Below are 19,461 nucleotides of genomic sequence, written 5' to 3' on the forward strand. Positions count from 1 at the left end.
CTTATAAGCAGCAGCAGCAACAACAATATATAGGATGATGGGACTTAAATTGGGGGTAGAGGTAATAATGAGAGGGAAATCATTAAGAATTACTCTGGATCGCCTGCCATGCCAGAGAACCGGGTTTGTTTCCCTGTGCCTGCCCAAGCAAAAAAAAGAAGAATTACTACAGAATTTTAATTTATTGACAGTGTGCAACATCTCTCAGAGATAGAGTGACTCAAAACTCTTCCAAGTAGAATTAGAGGATATATTTTCTTGGCCCTTCAGGGAGTATATTAATTAGGTAGATTTTGTGTTTGGTAAAAAAGGGAAAATGTGGCTATATTTATTGCTCCATAAATAGCTATGCTCTTTCTAGAATTCTTTAGGAAAGTATGATTCATGTAGAGGAAACAATATATATCATTATGTACTTTGAATTCGTGGATAGGGATTTAAAGAAAATGATGCAAAAATTAGCCTGAACTTGTGTCTCAGTTTGCCTGGGCTGCTGTAACAAATACCACAGACTGTCTGGCTTAAACAGTAAGAAATGTATTGTCTCAAAAGGTTTTAGAAACTGGTAGTCCAAAGCCAAGGTGTCAGCAGAATTTTGCCTCTTCTGAAGTCTGGAGTGTGTTGGTCTAGCTATCCATAGCTCAATCTCTGCATGTTACACATGGCCATCTGTCTCCTTCCGTCCCCTCCTCACTCCTCCTATGATGTCCCAATTCCCTTTGTTTATTAGGACTCTAGTCATATTGGATTAAGGCCCCACCATGACTCAGTTTGATCTCATTTTAGTAAATCTACAAATGAGTCCACATCCACAAGATAGGGGTCTAGGACATGAACATGTCTTTGTGGAGGGTTTGAGTCTATCCATAAAAAACTGATACTGATAAAACATATGTATTGTGTACTAAATAACCATTTTGAAAATGAGATTTTCTGCTGCTGCTTTAGAAAGAAGCATAATTTTGCATGGAAAAAAATTACTGCATAAGAAAAAGCTACCTTCTAAGATTTTACAAAACCACAGCTACTGGGGAACTTAAAGACATTTTCAGCTTCATAAAAGTAATTAAGTTCATAAGGTACTAGTTTACCATTTCAAATACAGATACTCATGGAAAAAGCAGGAAAAACTTTTTAAAAAATGATACAGTGGTAGAATGCTTGCCTTTTATACAGGAGACTTGGGTTTGATTCCTGGACCGTGCACCCCCCCCCAAAAAAAGAGTGTTGATGTTGCTTTTTATTATATCAGAAAAATGTCATCAAGTTCTATCACAACTATAAAATTTGGAACTCAACATCCTGGAAATTTAATGAAGGAAGGCGAATAATATTTACAGTAATTAATTAATTTCCATTCATGTACCTTATGAAATCTTAAAATCCTGTGGTTATTAATGCATGACCACCACCATTTCACTTGAGAAAAACAAGGTGTTCATGGAAATGCAATAACTTGCCACCTCAATATGAGTGTTTGTACTTGGTTTAAAAACATGTCCACCTAATTCATGACCTTTTTAAGATATTCTTTTGAGAAAGACTTCCCATCATCCATTGATTTAGGAACTAGGCTGAGTACCAAGTTTCATCCATATCTTCCAGATCACATGGTTAAGAAATATTTGGACAATTAGTTCTTAGCGCTGAATTTAAATGCAGATTTTATAAATGTCACATAAGCTATGCTAGTTCCTTTTTTCTTATATAAAATCAGAAATATGTGGAAAGAATCAAGTGTGGCAAGAGGTTAACAGAAAATGATGTCAGAAGTATATGAAATTCAGAGTTCTCAAAATATTCAATTGCAGCACCATAAATCCTGGAAAAGTGAAATATTCTTGGATTTCTTTCAAAAATAACAAGATGATGGCCTGATTTGAATCTCAAGGCCAGATAGAGTCTCAATCTGTTAGAAGCAGTTGTTGATATGTCCATTAACTCTGGGTATTCTCAGGTAATGAAAGGACTTTTTCTTATTTTCTTTCCATTTCACATACTAGAAGACACATGCACATACACACATACATACATACAAACCGAATATTTTCTTAGATAACTGTGTAAAATCGATTAGCACTAAATCATGCTGAAAAAATTGGGAGAGCTCCAAAAGGAAGACATTTGCCAAAATCAGAGTGACAAAGTCTCACATGTTTGTAAAGGCAGTTGTTAATTAGTTAATTTTCAGCTAGATTAATTCCTAGCAGTGTCACTTTTCTCATTAAAGAAGATGAAGGAATGTTCTTTGCCTGAATTTGAAGAATCCACAGATAACTCAGGTAAAAATTTCTAAATATTTTGCTATCTTTAGAAATGAAAATGTGCTTGTTTTTCACAAGTCATAAATATTTTTTTGCAAAATAGGTTTTCCTCCATATAATTTTACATTTCAACACATCTAATCAAGATGAACTTAATTAAACTATTATGTAGTATGGATTTAATTAGGAAGAAATTAATTTTCTGAATTACTTAATAGTTAATAGAATTTAAATTCAAAGTAAACCATGCTTCCTAGGCATAACTGTGGCAAGAAATTTATAAAAATTAACATAAACAAGAAATTAGAACAAAATAAACAACTGGTAGTCTTGATTTGTTTTCTTCCAATGGCAGGAGGTCAAAATAAAAAGATATGTTAAATATGTCCACCTTTGATGATTTTTTTAAATTTCCTTTTTCCAGCTCTTCCTAGGTTGCTGTCAGAACTAATTTCCCTATTTTCTCCATACAGTAGGATACACCATACTAACATTTACTTCCTTTCAGTGTGGTGAAATAAACTGAATTCAGTGTTTTCCTGAACCTGATAGCTCTATACCACTTAAGGCTACTGTGACTACACATCGAAAGCTCATTAAATGAGACTGCTTTTCCCCAGTTTCTGCACAGTTTGGGAGCCATTTCACCTCATCTGCCTAACCAGCCATAATATAAGTCAACAGTCAAATGATAAAGAAAAAGTAAAAAAAAAAAGGATCTTTACAAATTGTCATAGATCAACAATTAGGAAAGAAAGGAAATGGGAACATTTTTAAGTGACCAAAGTTTATTTTGAAATTATGAACTTAAGTATAATGAATCCAGATATAAATTAAGGCCATAGTTTAATCAGAACTTGATGAAAAGAACCATATGTAACAGGTTTTGATACATTGAGGGAGCATAACCCTTCGTGGCACCCTCTCTGGCTCCTGAAAAACAAGTCTCCATCCAACACCATAACCGTAAAACCTATCTGTACCACTGCTTTAATGGAAAGGAAGCCCATGAAATTCCCTTTGAAATTTTTGAGCTTGGTATTTTTCTTCACTTGTTATCTGGAACTCCTAAATTTAATGGAAATTCCTAATGATGGTGCATAGTTGACATAAAACACATTCTACAATCACCCTAGAGATTAAAGAGCCCTACTGGGTAAAATTTTAAAACAGACTGTTCAACCTAAAGGTTTTCAAAAGCATTTCCTGCATTCCAGCAGTCTTATTTTTTTATCATCTCATCACATTTTAAGAGATTTGAGTCCTCCAGCAATGTATTAAAGAATCATAGTCTATCTGGGCTGCTTTCCTTGCCTCCAAGCTCTAAGCTCAGGTCCCCCTGAGAGATTCAATGTTCTAATACAAACCTTCCTTGAATGATCATGGTAAATTTTTCTTCTGGCAATTTTTGTTTTTTTCTAGCATTTACCATCCACACCACCACTGCCACCTTCCTATACGTTGTGGGTTTTTCCTTCATTTGTTTTGCTTGGCTTTGTTTGCTCACTTATCTTCAATTCCCTATTCTGTTTTATACTCTAAAATTGGGTGACTACCTTAATATACTCTATTTTCTTGCTGTCTATTCCTCTATGAATTAAGATATCATATGACTTTAAAACCTGGCCACATAAGTAATTTGAAGTTAAAATGCCAAAGTTTATATATTTCAGATGCAATCAATGAAATTCATCTTTCAAAAATAGTAAATAATTATTACTATCTAAAACAGCACATACACACACACACACACACACAAACCTATACACACACACACACGTACAAACCTATATACACACATGCACAGAGAAAAAGAGAGGGAGAAAGCTGTGAATGGAGGTCAAGATAGAACCTTCAAATGTCCCAAATGGTAGGAGTAGTGTAAAGGAAAATATGGCAATCTGAGCATTGCTGTGAAAAAATAATTTGTTTTCCTGGATGAATTGCAAAATTGATTTAGAGATTCCTTCTAAATAGTCTTATATAATAGTATATTAAATAGGAAAAACTTTTTGAGGTACAGGATATAATAAACACTGAGCTACATTTGCATTCCCATAATAACTAAATTTTGACCTTGACTCAAAAGAAAAAAAAATGAATTCTAAGGGCTTATAAGATAAAATTAAATAACTGTAACAAATCAAATATATACACAGTTTATAACTATGTCTAATTATTTTTTAATATTTAGCTTAATTGAATAAAATTAAAAATAAAGAAGTTTTATTTAGTATATCTGTTAAGTTTATTATGTTATTCATATTAAAATATTGTCTATTGACAAAATCTAAATTTTTTATCCTCTCTGCTATTGCATTATAAACAGCTATGGTAACAAGACTATTAGTCTGGCAACAAGAATAACAACTTGCTCACATTTCTAGAGGCATTTGAGGAATTACATAAAAGTATTTGAAATCTCAAAGTTTGATTTAAGTATCTAATACATTCAAAAAGTCTTTGTAAATTTTTTAGCTTAAATATAACCCAAATTTTTAATGCAATATCATGTGTGGTTAAGTGCTTAGCTTTGGTGGAACATGTGCTTGTGTTCATTTCCACTTTGGCTTCTTACACAGCATGTGATTTTGGTGAAGCTACCTAATCACTCTGTGTTCATGTTCTTCACTTGTAAAATGAAAATAATAGTGATGATCACTGCATAACGATTCCATAAGGACTAAATGAGTTAATTCATATCAAGTGTTTATGCCAAGCTTTAACCCATACTAACCATTCCTACACTATGACTTTTAAAATTGAAGTAAACAAACAAAATGAAACAATCACCTGTTTCAATTCCATCATGATCTAAATGAGGCTCTGAAATCCAGAGAATATATCATCATATATTTTTATCATCATCATATATTAATATTTTGATATACCTAATATCAAAATATTAATTTAAAAATAGATTCATTGTTTTATGATTTCAACGCCACTTTCTATTCTATTATGTGTAGAGTAGAAATGCATAACCTCTGGACAATCTATATATACACGCACATTTCAAGTATATGTGAAAGGGATAGTATATAAAATGAACAAGGTTAATACCTATTAAACATATACTTATGTGAATATATTCAAATACTGATATATTAAGTATAAACTATGCATGAATATAACCATTGAGTTATATATAATTATATACAAATATACAATACATGAAATATGGATGCTTATCTTAAGGGCTACATGAAGGAATGGTTTTTAGAAAATCTTGGTTTTATCATTAAATTATTTTTTTGATTTTGGGAAAAATATATAAATTCCCCAGATTCAAGCTTAATCTAAAACATGACAGAGATGAAGTGAATGAAATCTATATATGTATAGTTACTGTATACACAAACACAAATGCTAACTTTCTGAAATACATATACAGATATTTGTATACATATATATTAATTTTCTAAAATTTTGTAAATTTTTCTAAAATCTTAAATTTTAGAAATATACACCATTACATTGACTATATTAATGTTCTTTTTCAAAAATTGTTATGACAGTAGACAAATAAAATCATTGAAGTTATAGAATATCAAAACAATTCAGTAACCAACTTATCCAATTCCTACTCTAATTGATGTCAATAGAATATTATACCAAAACAACGTTTGGATCATTCATCAAGATAGAATATATGCTGGACCATGAAATAAGTCTGATTACATTTCAAAAGGTAGAACACCAATAGAGTAAATTATATGTGAAGACAACTATTGCACATCTTTTCAAGATTTTACAAATATTCTGAAAGATAAGTTATTTTATGTAGCTATAGGCATAAGGTAAAGTGAGAAATTAAATCAATGTAATTGAAGTATAATGAAACAATCATTGAACTATTAAACTACCCAAATTATTTGAATGGAAATATGGTTTTATTCTCTGCTTAGGTAATAGCATTTTGTGCTGCAAGTAGAACAAGGATTAAAAGTAAATGATTGATTCTTAAAATTATTAATTCAGTTTTTAATTCAAATTTGTAGCTTCATATTTCACTGAAAAGACTTACTTGACATTATTTATATTAAAGTAATTAAAATTAATGCATGTGTTTCTTATAACTGAGAACATAATGTGCTACTTAGAATATATGTAGTTATTTGTTTTACTAGTTTTGGTAATTTGCTTCAACACATTCAATACAAGCTATCTGAGCATTCTGCAGGAAAGTGATATAAATGGTGTAGTAAAAGTTACTTTAATTAAACTTTAGTTTAAAATGAGCTTTGTTCAGACTAATATGTAAATAAAATGAAATCTGCAACATTAGTTATTTAAAATATTAATTATGCAATATGACTACAACACTTTAAAAATAACTAATGCATTATGCAAAAGCTCATATTTTATAGCCATTCCACGAAATATTATATTTATATCCATGTTATTATATTTGTGGATATATATGTAAATGTTGGTTATGTAAGAGCTCACCATATAATAGAACTGAATTTAGAAGCTGTTGTCTAAATTGTACAGATATAGAGCTGAAATTGAGTTAAAAATATCATATCTTCTTCGGTAATTTAGTTAAATGACTAAAAAAGGAAATATTTCTGCTTCCTTTTCGTAAAATCAGTAATAGTACATCATAATTGACCTAATATTACATATGATAACCAAAAGACTCTTCTGTTCTTAAAACAAACAAAAACAGTGATTTCACTATAAATAACTTTGCTTTCTCCTCTCTAAATAATATTCTAGGCAGAAGGAAATATATCCTCCTATTTGCTCTACATCAGCTCTCCTTTCTTGATAGTTTTGAGCACAAATAAAAGGGGAAAACATTATTTTCTTTAGTTACTAAAATGGCAGCAATTATCTTTGTATATAAGATACTTAAGAGTCAAAATCCTAAGATTGTGCTTAAATGTAATTTTTAAAAGATAAATTAGAGCAACTTCTATTGCACAATATTCATAGCGCTCTGGTGGCTTATGCTATTTTCTATGGGAAATCTTTGTGCTATAGCTGGGGATATAATTTCCTACCTAGTAGGCAGACATTGAGCATGCTAATGGCTCCATTTTATCCATTTTTATTTTCACCACCATCCCACTTCCAGGTTGTTGGTCAGTGCGCTATTACTTAGCTAAATTCCTTGCATACAAACACCTCAGAGAATAACTAGCAAATAGATTTTTTAACCTGGTTGCAATAGCAGGTTCACAGTTTCCTTGTGTGGGTGGAGGGGAGGGGGTTAGGAGGAATTTAAGGAGAAAGGAAATAACTAGTGAAGAGAGGATATTTGAAGAATAGAGAATAGAGAAAAAATGCCCAAAATATTCAGCTCACATTTTTGTCTTGTCTTGAAGCATACAGGGTTATCAAATCCACTGTGTTTTATTAGCAAGTTGCAGTTTTACGAGGAGCATTTTCCAGAGGCATTAGCAGAGCTCATTTACTTGGAACTATTTTGTATAGATCACCAACATAAAAGGGATAATAGGAGTAAAAATAGGATAACACCATGTCATTGATAAATGCTAGGTAATGAAAAGGTCAAAAAAAAAAAAGAGCACAGCTGATGCAGTTGAAGAATTGAGAAGTAATATTTTGGTATTAAGCAGAATGGTGGATATCAGTATAGGACACAGAAAATAAACGTAAAATTTAACAGAACTGAACAAAGGACTCAAAAATGGTTTTAAACAGGACCATTATTTAGCAATTCTTGACTTGATTTTAATCATACAACAGTTTTTTTTTCAAGATTTCATGAATTTGATTCCCAACAGAAGGAAGTCATCTCATCTTTTTTTAAAATATACCACTGCCTTTAAAAATTGAGATGTGATTTGCATACAGCAAAATTTACCCTTTTGGTATACAGTTCTGTGAGGTTCGATAAATACAAAGTCATATAACAGACAATAAAATCAAGATAGAATCCCATTATTCACTAAAATTCCCCTGTACCAATTTGTAGTAAAAAGAATAATTTACAACAACCCAGAAAAATCATCATAATCATTGTATTATAATTTCCCTCAGTTACAAATTTGCTTAGTTAAAATTAATGACTTGTGTATTCTCATACTATTTATGATAATTATATTCAATGTATTCATAAGCTTAGAAAAGCAAAATGTCTTATGTAGTGCAATTTTTGAAAGATTGGTGAAAAAACTTTAAGAGACTGTAAAATAAGATTGAATACTGACATAATGGGGTTTTATTATTTGATATAATTAAAGTGATAACATGAATTATATTTTTCATTGTAATAAAATAATTTTTAAAATCAAATTAATATATATAAACATGCTATCAATTAATAAATTCTATAAGTAATATTCAGTTTTATATTTACCCACTTCATATATTAAGAGTTTCATATCTTCCTCTTCCATGTATATCTGGGAAATTCAGCACAGTAAACACCACCTAAGAAATGATGTCCTTTGTATTAGCAAAACAGATCAGAATGCTCTCTTGATAGAATTGTTCTGTTTCATTTGTATGAATCTACCAGAAATGTATAAGGCTGTTTCTGGCTACTTGAAATTTATCATCTATGTATTACCACCACTAAAAACTATGTTTTATCCTTACTTGTAGCAGGAACTGTCTTGTTTTGCCTTTATTAACACATTTAATCATTATTATAATTATGACTCCAGGACCCACATTCTTCATTGCTATTTTGACATAAGTAAAGAAAATGTTATAAATAAAATTAATGAATTAAAAAAATGAAAAGTGCATTCATTATAACAACAAAACAAGGGTATTTTGAGTTATTTTCCAATATGAACCTCATTTCATTCATTGAAAAAAGTTTGTTTAGTATCAGCTTTCTAAAATTCTGTATGATTCTGGTTATATTCTTATTTACTTTATCAGAGTGCATAAAATAAATCTTTTTTAAGATGGAATTGTGAAGAAAATCATTGTTCTAGTTTGCTAGTTGCCAGAAAGTAATATACCAGAAACGGAATGGCTTTTAAAAGAGGAATTTAATAAGTTGCTAGTTTACAATTCTAAGGCCGAGAAAATGTCCCAATTAAACAAGTCTATAGAAAGGTCCAATCTAAGGCCCCCAGGGAGAGATACCTTGGTTCAAGAAGGCTGATGACGTTCAGCATTTCTGTCTCAAGTGGAAAGGCACATGGTGAACACGGTCAGGGTTCCTCTCTCATCTGGAAGGGCACATGGCGAACGCAGCGTCCCCTGCTAGCTTCTTCTCCTGGCTTCCTCTTTCATGAAGCTCCCTGGGAGGCATTTTCCTTCCTCATTTACAAAGCGCTGGCTGATGGACCCTCTGCTTTGCGGTGCTGCAGCATTCTCTGCTCTCTGTGAATCTCTTTCATTGTCCAAAATGTTTCCTCTCCTATAGGACTCCAGAACGGTATCAAGGCCCACCCAAATGGGTGGAGACATGTCATCACCTAACACAGCTTAACAACCACCCTTGATTAAATCACATCTCCAGGGAGATGTTCTGATTACAGTTTCAAACATACAGTATTGAACAGGGATTATTCTGCCTTTACAAAATCGGATTTTGATTAAAACATGGCTTTTCTAGGGGACATACATCCTTTCAAACCAGCACAATCACCATCATCAATAATTATTCTTTTTTCAAGTAAAGAATGAAGTCAATAAAAATAATAGGAACTTCAAATGATTTCATTTCACATAGTCATGAGATGGTGCAATGAAATTACTCTACATATGATAATGTATTTCATATACTGTAAAAGTGCATTGTCTATGGGATGAGTCTGGCTGTCACATCGTGAGACTGAGGATGCCTGCTTGACCAAAAGAGGGAAAAGAAATGTAAAAAAATAAGACTTCAGTGGTTAAGAGATTTCAAATAGAGCCAGGACGTCCTTCTGGAGGTAACTCTAATGCATGCTTCATCCAGATATTATGGACTGCCATGGTATGCCAAGCTTCAACCAACAGTATTACTGAAAATCCTAAAGAAAACCCAGGCAGGGCTCTATCTAAGATTCCATAAAAGTTTTACTCATTAAGTTTATTATTCAGAAACAAAACCTCCAGACTGTTCCTATGCCAGATAAACCCTGAATCTTAGAGGTACAAGACTCTCCCAGAACATCATCCAGGTACATTTTCTTACCCCCCCCCCCAATGTTGACACCCTTTTTCAACATTAAGAAGTTAGAATGTGATTTGGGTTTGCTAAATGTTGCCAGAAGGCAATAGACCAGAAAAGACCAGAAATGGAATGGCTTTTAAAAGCAGAATTTATTTAAAAAGGGAATTAATTACATTACAAATTTACAGTTCTAAGACCATAAAAAATGTCCAAACTAAGGCATTCATAGAAAGATACCTTGACACAACAAAGGCCAATGTCTGTCACATGGGAAAGCACATAGCTGGCATCTGCTAGTCCTTGTTCTTTGTTTCTATTGCTTCCAACTGCTAGTGATTTTCTCTGTAAGCCTATGTGTGCCTTCACTTAGCTCCTCCAGAACAAAACTCTGAGTTCTGGCTGGCATAGCTTCTCATTGGAAGGCACAAAGTAACATCTGCTGGGCTCTGTATCTCCACACATCTGTGTTTAGGCATATATTCTCCCTGTTGAATTGATTAGATTGTTTTCATAGAGATTGATTCACTCAATTGCGGGTGTGACCTTTTGATTAGAGGGAGATATGGCTAGGCATAAGATCAACAAAAAAATACAAAATTTGAACATCATAAACCAAAACAGGTCAAAGAGAAATCAATAAAAACTTCACTGTGAATCAGTACAATATCCCTTCTTCTTAAGTACAAATGGAACATTCTCCAAAATAAATCATAAGCTAGGTCATAAAACAACCTCAATAAATGTAAAAGGGTTAGACTCATACAAAGAATGCTGTAAGATACAATTTAATTAAATTATAACTCATTAATGGGAGAAAATTGAGAAATTCATAAATATGTAAAAATTAAACAGCACCTTTTCAACAATGAATCAAAGAAGATATCAAAATTAGAAAATGCTTAAAGAAAAATGAAAATAAAAATATAGAATGTTATTTCACTCATAAACTCTAACAAACATTTAAAGAAGTAGGACCAATTCTTCACAATATCTTCAAAAAAAAATAGAGGAAGAAAGGGTACTTTCCAGTTCATTTTATGAAGTCAGTTAAACCTGTTACCAAAAGCAAGCAGATGTCACAAGAAAAGAAAAACATAAACAAGTATCTCATAAATATTGATGCAAAAATTATCTACAAATTGCAATTAAACCAAATCCAGCAACTTATAAAAAGAATTATATACTATGACCAAGTGATATATTTATCAGGAAGCCAAAGTTCATTTTAACATATAAAAAATAATTCATATAATGCACTATGTCAATAAAGTAAAGAACAAAATCACATGATCATCTTAACAGATGCAGGAAAATACTATACCTAATCCACCATGTCTCCATGATAAAAGCACTCAAAAACTGGGAAAAGGAAAGGACTTAACCTGAAAAAAGGAATCAATGAAGAACACACAGCCAGCACTGCATTAAAATGTGAAGAATTAAGTGCTTTCTAAGATGAGGAACAAGACAAGGATGGCTGCTCTCACCACTGACATTGAGTCATATGCTGGAGATTTTAGCCATTTAATTAGACAAGAAATGAAAAAAAAAACTGACATCCAGATTTGAAAATAATGAGTAAAGTTATCTCTATTTGACAGGCTCTTGTATGTCAAAAATCCTAAGAAGTCCACACACACACACACACAAAGAAACTATTAGAACTAATAATCATGTTCATCAAAGTTATTATAATAAGATGAGCATAAAAATTTCAATGATAAAAAATTAGGGGAAGATAGAGCAGGAAGATGTAGGAATCAGCCCCTCCACTAAAAACTCTATTAATTGGCAGGAACTATCTTAATCAACCACTTTGAACATCCATTGTCTATGAGAACACTCTGCAGCAACCAGGGAGGATCAAGAAGAAGAGGCTGAGAATTTTCAATACAGACCTGTCAGTTTCACTCTCTCTGCAGTGGCTACTATTCCCCTTACCCAAACATCTTAGCAGGCAGCAGTAGGACTGGAGTTCTGGTTCCTGGCTCAGCTTGATGCTGACAGGGTGGGACATAAAGAACTACTCCTCCATGCTTTGGGAATGAGTGGTTTGATCCCAGATCTTTACCTTTGATCAGCTACTTTAGATTACTGGCACCCTGCTCTGAGGGTAGCCATTGTTCCAACATTCCTGGGGCAAAGACAGCACAGGAATTTTAGAGTCATCATCCTCAAATATATAGGAAAATGGGCTGCATTAACTGGGTATGTGCTGATTTAAGTCAATGCAGTTTCAAAAAGCCTTTCAAGAAGCTCTTGGTGCCCTTGCTGCACCATCCACCATTCCATTTGCAGCCCCATGACGTTTTCCAGTGGGAATAGATTGGCCACTGTGTACATATTGGGGTGAAAGTATGTCAGTGTCAATCTTTCAAGTGGAAGTCTAAGAGACTGAGCTGGGGAATATGTGTCAGGGTCACCCCCCAGAGTTTGTCCTGAAGATACAGAAGTACTTGCAGACAGCTGAGACAATATGAGACACAATTAACTTTGAAGTATCCTGCAGCAAAAGATTATCTGCATTAAGTACCACAAAGAACATATAGATGGGGGAGGAGGTCTGTTCTAAAGGGAGTACAGAGACATTCAGTCAAACTCCTATGGACTGCAAATAGGGAATTCCTGGGACTTATAGAGAACACAGGCACAGGGGAAGAAACAGGCTCCCTTTCTCCAGCTCTGCACAGTCTCAGGACAGAAAGGACCCTGCACTTACGATTTGCCATGGGCTAATCTGCTTGATAGAAGGGTAAAACTCTGAAAGAGATCATCAGCCAAAGCAGAGACACTTTTCAAAGAGAGTGAAAGGTGCGTTGTTTGTATATTTTGATTAGTTCCTGTCATTCAAGAGAATTTCTGAAATATCACTAGCTGAAAACAAACTTAAGGGATAGCCCATGACTAAATCCCAATGTTAACACCTTAAAATATTAAATGTAAAATGGGCAATATAAGATCACCAGGAAAACAAAGGAAAAGGGAATGATTTGCTGGACAAATACTTAAAAATAATGATCCTCAACAAGCTCGAAGGAATGAGAAGAAATAGAGAAAAATTAAAAGGTTATGAAAAAACAACCAATGATATGGGGGCCTCTCCAGAGAAATACTGGAAGTAAAGAATACAATAATTGAAATGAAAAATTAAGGGATGTTTCAACAGCAGATTGAAGGTGACACAAGAAAGAATCAGTGAACTCAAAGAAAAGACAACTGTAATGATTCAGGATTAGGAGAAGAAAGACAAAAAATACAAGAATGAAAAGAATCTAAGAGACCTGTGGGACACCATTAATCATAGAAATATGTGCATAATGTAAGTCCCAGAAGAAGAAGAGAGAAAGGGCAGAAGGAAGATGCAAAGAAATAATGGCAGAAAACTTATCAAAAGTTATGAAAGATAAGACTATCCACATTCAAGAACTTCAATGAACTGCAGACATGATAAATTCAAAGAGAATCAAAACCAGACACACAGTAATCAAAATGCCCAATGCCAAATACAAGGAGACATCACTAAAACTGTAAGAGTAAAACAAGAAATTATATACAAGGGAATCCCAATAAAATTAAGTGCCAATTTCACATCAGAAACTATGGGGGGCAAAATGGCAGTGAAACAAAATATTTTAAGTGTTAAACAAAACCAGTTCTCAACCATGAATCTTATATTTAGCAAGATTGACTTTGAAAAATGAGGAATATTTTAAGATATACTCAGATAAACAAAAGCTGGGGGAACATGTCACCATTAGACCTACCCAACAAACAATACTAGAGAGAGTTCTTTAGACTGAAAGGAAACAACATTTGGCAGTGAATTCAAGCAGTAGGAAGAAATAAAGACCTCTATTAAAGTTAACCATGAGAATAATTGCAAGTGCCAGTGTTATTGTACTTTATCATTTGGTATATAACTCCACTTCTAGATTCATACAGTTTCCAGAATGAAAATGCATAAAAAGCAGGATGAATTGATGGTTGTGGACATACAATGCACAAAGATATAACTTGTAACAAGTACAAAAACAGTTTGGGCAAAAAAAGATATACAAACCATGTATGCATATGTTATTGAAGATAAGTTGTTATCAAATCACATATGATTGTTATAGATTTAGGATGCTAAATGTTAACCTCATGGTAACCACAAGGTAAAGAAAGTGAAAAATATATTCAGAAACAAATGAGAAGGGTCTCAAAATGATACAATACAAAACAGCCACATAAACATGGAAGTAGGCATTAATGGAAAATTTGAGGGACAGAAAAGGTATAAGACTTAAAATGTCCAAATATTAGATGAAAATCCCTGCAGTCTCAGTAGGGGCTTTAAATGTAAATAGAATTAATCCTCTCTGGACAAAAGCCAGAGGTTGGCAGAATGGATTAAAAAGTATGATTCAACTATATATTTTCTGCAAGAGACTTGCCTTAAATTCAAAGACACAGGTTGAAAGTGAAAGGATGGAAAACTATGCCTGCAGGTAGCAAGCTAAAAGTATCTGGTTAGCTATACTAATATCAGATAAAATAGACTTTAAGTCAAAATAATTATGGGGAACAAAGAGGGTTACTATTACTCATTAAGAGGTCAATTCAACAAAAAGACATAAAAATTATAAATATATATGCCCTAACAGCAGCGTCCCACTATATGTGAGGTGCAAATACTGACAGATTTGAAGGGAAAAAGAGATGATTCTACAATTAATAGGAAATTTAGATGTACCACTTTCAATAATGGGTAGAACAACAAGAAAGAAGGTCAGTAAGGAAATATAAGACTTGAACAATACTCTAAGCGCAGCTAGACCTAACACATATATAGAGCATTTCAGTCAACAACAGGAGAATACACATTCCTCTCTAGTGCAAAAAGACCATGGTCTAGGATAGAACATATATTAGGTCACAAAGCAAGTCTCATCTATTCAAAAATATCAACATCTTACAACACATCTTCTACTACAATTGAATGAAGCTTGAAATCAATAACAGGAAAAACTGGAAAGTTCACAAATATGTGGAAATCAATGTACTCTTAACCTATGGGTCAAAGAAGTAATCAAAAGGGAAATTAAGAATTATCGTGAGAGATTGAATGGGAGTCCACAAGATAGTGGCAGCCAGGTCTTATGCACACCAAGATAAGGAATATTATCTCATAAAATGGAAAAGATGGCCAGAATCTACAAAAATGGGAAGCTGAAAAATCTGAAGTACCTGTTTCTAATTCAACAGGTCTCTAACGACAAGCATAGCTATTTATCTCAGAAGAAAGGTAAAGCAAAAACTCGGAAAGAGAATAACTAAGCTCTAAAACTTGCCATTGCTGAGCACATTGTAAATAAGACTAAACAAATGATACCTCTGCAGAGATGGCAAGATGAGCTCAACAGAAGAAAGAATTGCAATGGAATGATATTTGCTGAGAATGCTGTTGATTTAGATGACCGACCTTTAGACACACTATATTAATTAGTATAAGCCAGCTCCTGGAATCAGTCTAGTAAATGAAACCACCTTTGGTTGTTCATGCACAGATTGCTTCTTTGAGAAATGTTGTTCTGCTGAAACTGGAGTTCTTTTGACTTATAATAAAATCAACAAATTAAAATCCCCCCTGGAACCCATCTATGAATTCAACTCAAGGTGTCAATGTGAACCTTACTGCCTCAATAGAATTACACCAAAAGGCACACAGTGTTCCCTTTGCATCTTTCAAACTAGATGGCTGTAGCTGGAGTGTTAACCCCTTGTAAAGATTAAAAGATTGAGCTTTGTAATGGAGTATATTCGAGAAGTAATCACAAGTGAAGCTGAAAGACAGGGACTGTTACATGACAACAAATGAATCACATGCTTCTTTGATCTGGACAATGAATGAGATGAATCACAGAATATGTATTGCAATATGGAAATGTGTCTCATTTTGTGACTCATAGTTGTGACCCATATCTTCAGGTGCTCAATGTTTTCATAGATAACCTTGATACTTATCTTACCAAAATAACATTTTCCATAAGTGCCACTATTTAGTCTATGTGAATGGAGAAATGCCTCCTTCATTTAATACAAGAAATGTTAAATTGCAGGCATAGTGTTACCAAGATCAAACATTTACATTGCCCTATACCTTGAGTTTGGATAAATAATTACTTCAATTTGGACAAATGTACAAATTCTATTTTTGTTATTATATTACTCTATTTACTTGCTCTACTTGTATGTGAGACAAATAGATGATACTGAATTTTATACTCTATTTTTTGTTTCATTAAACACTGGCATGAAAAACAGGTATTAAAAAATGTAAAACATGATTTCCTATTTTGAAGCAATCTAGGCTAGTATGAGAAGTGTGTGTCTGAACCAGAAGTTCTTAAAGGTTTTCTTATGCTGTTGTTGAAAAATCCCCAGAAAGTCCTTTCTAAAAGTCTGGAAGGCTGGCCAGGATGTATCTTTGAAAAGACTAAGGCTGTGGAACCAGGAGAGTGTTTCGTATTGTTTTGTTTTGTAAAGGGAAATAAGCCCTTGAAACGTACCTCTTAGTTATGCATATAAGGATATCCGTGTTGAGGATCTCTGCTGCCAAATAAACAAGATACCATGGTAAACTCCTGTGCCTAATGATCAGGGGTCCTACAATACTGGATCTTCTGTATTTCGGGCTGTTAAACATTTCCTTGAAATTTAATTACTTTTTATTTCCTTCAGGTTTTTAGTAAAACATTATCTTATACTTTGAGCTGATATTTGTATTATACATGAAATTTTTTAAATGCTATAAGTTGATTTGATTTGACAAAAAGTAGCTTTTTGCAAGGCTCAATTATGAGACAATGTATTAGTTGTACTAAGAAGATTGAAATGGAATATATTAGCTTTTCACCCTGCATAGAAAAACCTCAACCAAAAGAATAATTATCATGAGGTAAATGAAAATCAAACCACAAGATACTGAAATGTATGGGATACAAGTACGAGAGATCTTAGAGGGAAATTCATATCTCTTAATGAAGGAGCTTCATTAATAAAGAAGGAGATCAAATCAGAGAACTTGCTTGAAAACTAGAGAATTTAGAAAAAGCAAAACAAACTAAGCCCAAAGTGATCAGAAGGAAGGATATAATTCATATTAGAGTGAGATAGAAAATATTAAAAACAGTCTCAATAAAACTTAAAATTGGTTGTATGACAAGATCAATAAAATTAGGAAAGGTTTAGCTAGAAGGACAAAAAAAAAGAGGACATGATTAACTAATATCAGAAATGGAAACGGAGACATTGCTATCAACGAAATTAAAAGGGCAAAAAAATAATACTATGAAAAACTGTACAATATAAATTGGATAACATAATTGAAATTGGCAAATTCCTGGAAACACACAAACTACACTGACTCAAGAAAATTTAGATTTCAACAAACCAATAACAAGTAAAGAGATTGAATCAGTAACAAAACTTCCCAACATAGAAAAGCCCAAGACCACATGGCCTCACAGGTGAATTTTATCAAATTTGTAAGGGTTAACACATATTCTGCTCAAAGTCTTCCAAGAAAAAAAAAAATGAAGTGGCAGGAACATTCCCAAACTCATTCTGAAGCTAATGTCACTAATACTAAAGTCAGATAAAGATACTACAAGGAAAGGAAACTACAGACCAATATCCCTTATGAATATAGAGGCAAAAATCCTGAACAAAATACTAGTACACTGAATCCAAAAGCACATCAAAAGAATTATACAACACCATCAAGTGGAATTCATACCAGCTATGCAAGGATGTTTCAACATAAGAAAACCAATAAATGTAATAAACTGCATTAACAGAACATAGGGAAAAATGCAAGATTATTTGAATTGATGCAGAAAAGACATTTGAATCTCTGAAGAGAGGAATGGAAAGATCAAAGTGATGGTGGAGCTAAACAGAGAAGATAGGACTTAATGAATGAATATGAATGCTGAATCACTAAATTGATATCTCTTTTACTCTCCAGTATCTTAAAGCAACTAGAAGTAAAAACTTAAAATTGTGGAATTGTAACCCTTGTGAAACTCTGAAACATGTTCTACAACTAATTGCGGTGCTATGCTTTGAAATTTGATTTTTTTGTATTTATGTTATTTTTCACAAAAAAAGAAAGAAAAAAGTCAACTGCGATGATTATAAGATATTTAAGCCTTCTAGCCACTTATATTCTGAGCAGCTAGATGGAAAAATCTAAGAGGATCATATGGTAACCCATGACAAACTCTGGGATCTGTCCTGTAACTACTTGTTGAAGAGTACTTTAAAAACTATTGTTTATTTTATATCTTTGCTTTGTATATATGTTATACTATACAATAAAAAAGTTTAAAAAAAAGGCATTTGACAAAATTCACCTTTCATGATAAAAACAATTAGAAAACTAAGAATTGAAGGAAATGTCCTTAACATAATAAAGGGCATCTATGAAAAACCCATAGTTAACATCATACTCAATTGTGAAAGGCTGAGAGATTTCCCTCTACAAACAAAAACAAGATAAGGATGCCCACTGTCATTACTGTTATTCAACATTGTACTATACATTCTAGCTAGATCAATTAAGCAAGAAAAAGAAATAAGATGCATCCAAATTGAAAAAGAGGAAATAAACTTTCCCTGTTTGCAGTTGGCATGATCCTATATGCAGAAAATCATGGATTTCCACAACAAAACCACTGCATCTTAAAAATGAACTCAGGGGTGGGCCACAGTGGCTCAACAGGCAAGAATGCTTGCCTGCCATGCCAGAGGACCCGGGTTCAGTTCCCGGTGCCTGCCCATGTAAAAAAAAAAAAAAAAAAAAAAAAAAAGTTAAAAAAAAATGAACTCAGCAAAATGGCAAGGTACAAGATAAACAGGCAAAACTCAGTAGTGTATAGTTTGGTGATTTGAAGCCTTATGTATCCCAGAGAAATATATTCTTAAACTTAACCAACTTGTGGCTGTGGACCCTCTTGTAAATAGGACGTTTTGATGAATGTAATTCAATTGAGTTGTGACCCTACTTAATCAGAATGGATCTTAAACCTCTTACTAGAGTCCTTTAAAAGAGAATGA

At 33.0% G+C, this 19,461-nt stretch overlaps 1 long non-coding RNA gene and 1 pseudogene across 5 annotated transcripts in view; both read left to right on the forward strand.

Moving 5' to 3' along the window:
- LOC143647965 (uncharacterized) overlaps positions 1–19,461 on the forward strand; it is a 149,845-nt gene that overhangs the window by 5,547 nt on the left and 124,837 nt on the right. The gene's annotated exons all lie outside the window — the stretch shown is intronic.
- Positions 15,467–16,404, forward strand: LOC143648859 (histone-lysine N-methyltransferase SUV39H2 pseudogene; annotated as a pseudogene).

Source organism: Tamandua tetradactyla, chromosome 10 (genome assembly GCF_023851605.1).
Source record: "Tamandua tetradactyla isolate mTamTet1 chromosome 10, mTamTet1.pri, whole genome shotgun sequence".
Taxonomy (NCBI): domain Eukaryota; kingdom Metazoa; phylum Chordata; class Mammalia; order Pilosa; family Myrmecophagidae; genus Tamandua; species Tamandua tetradactyla.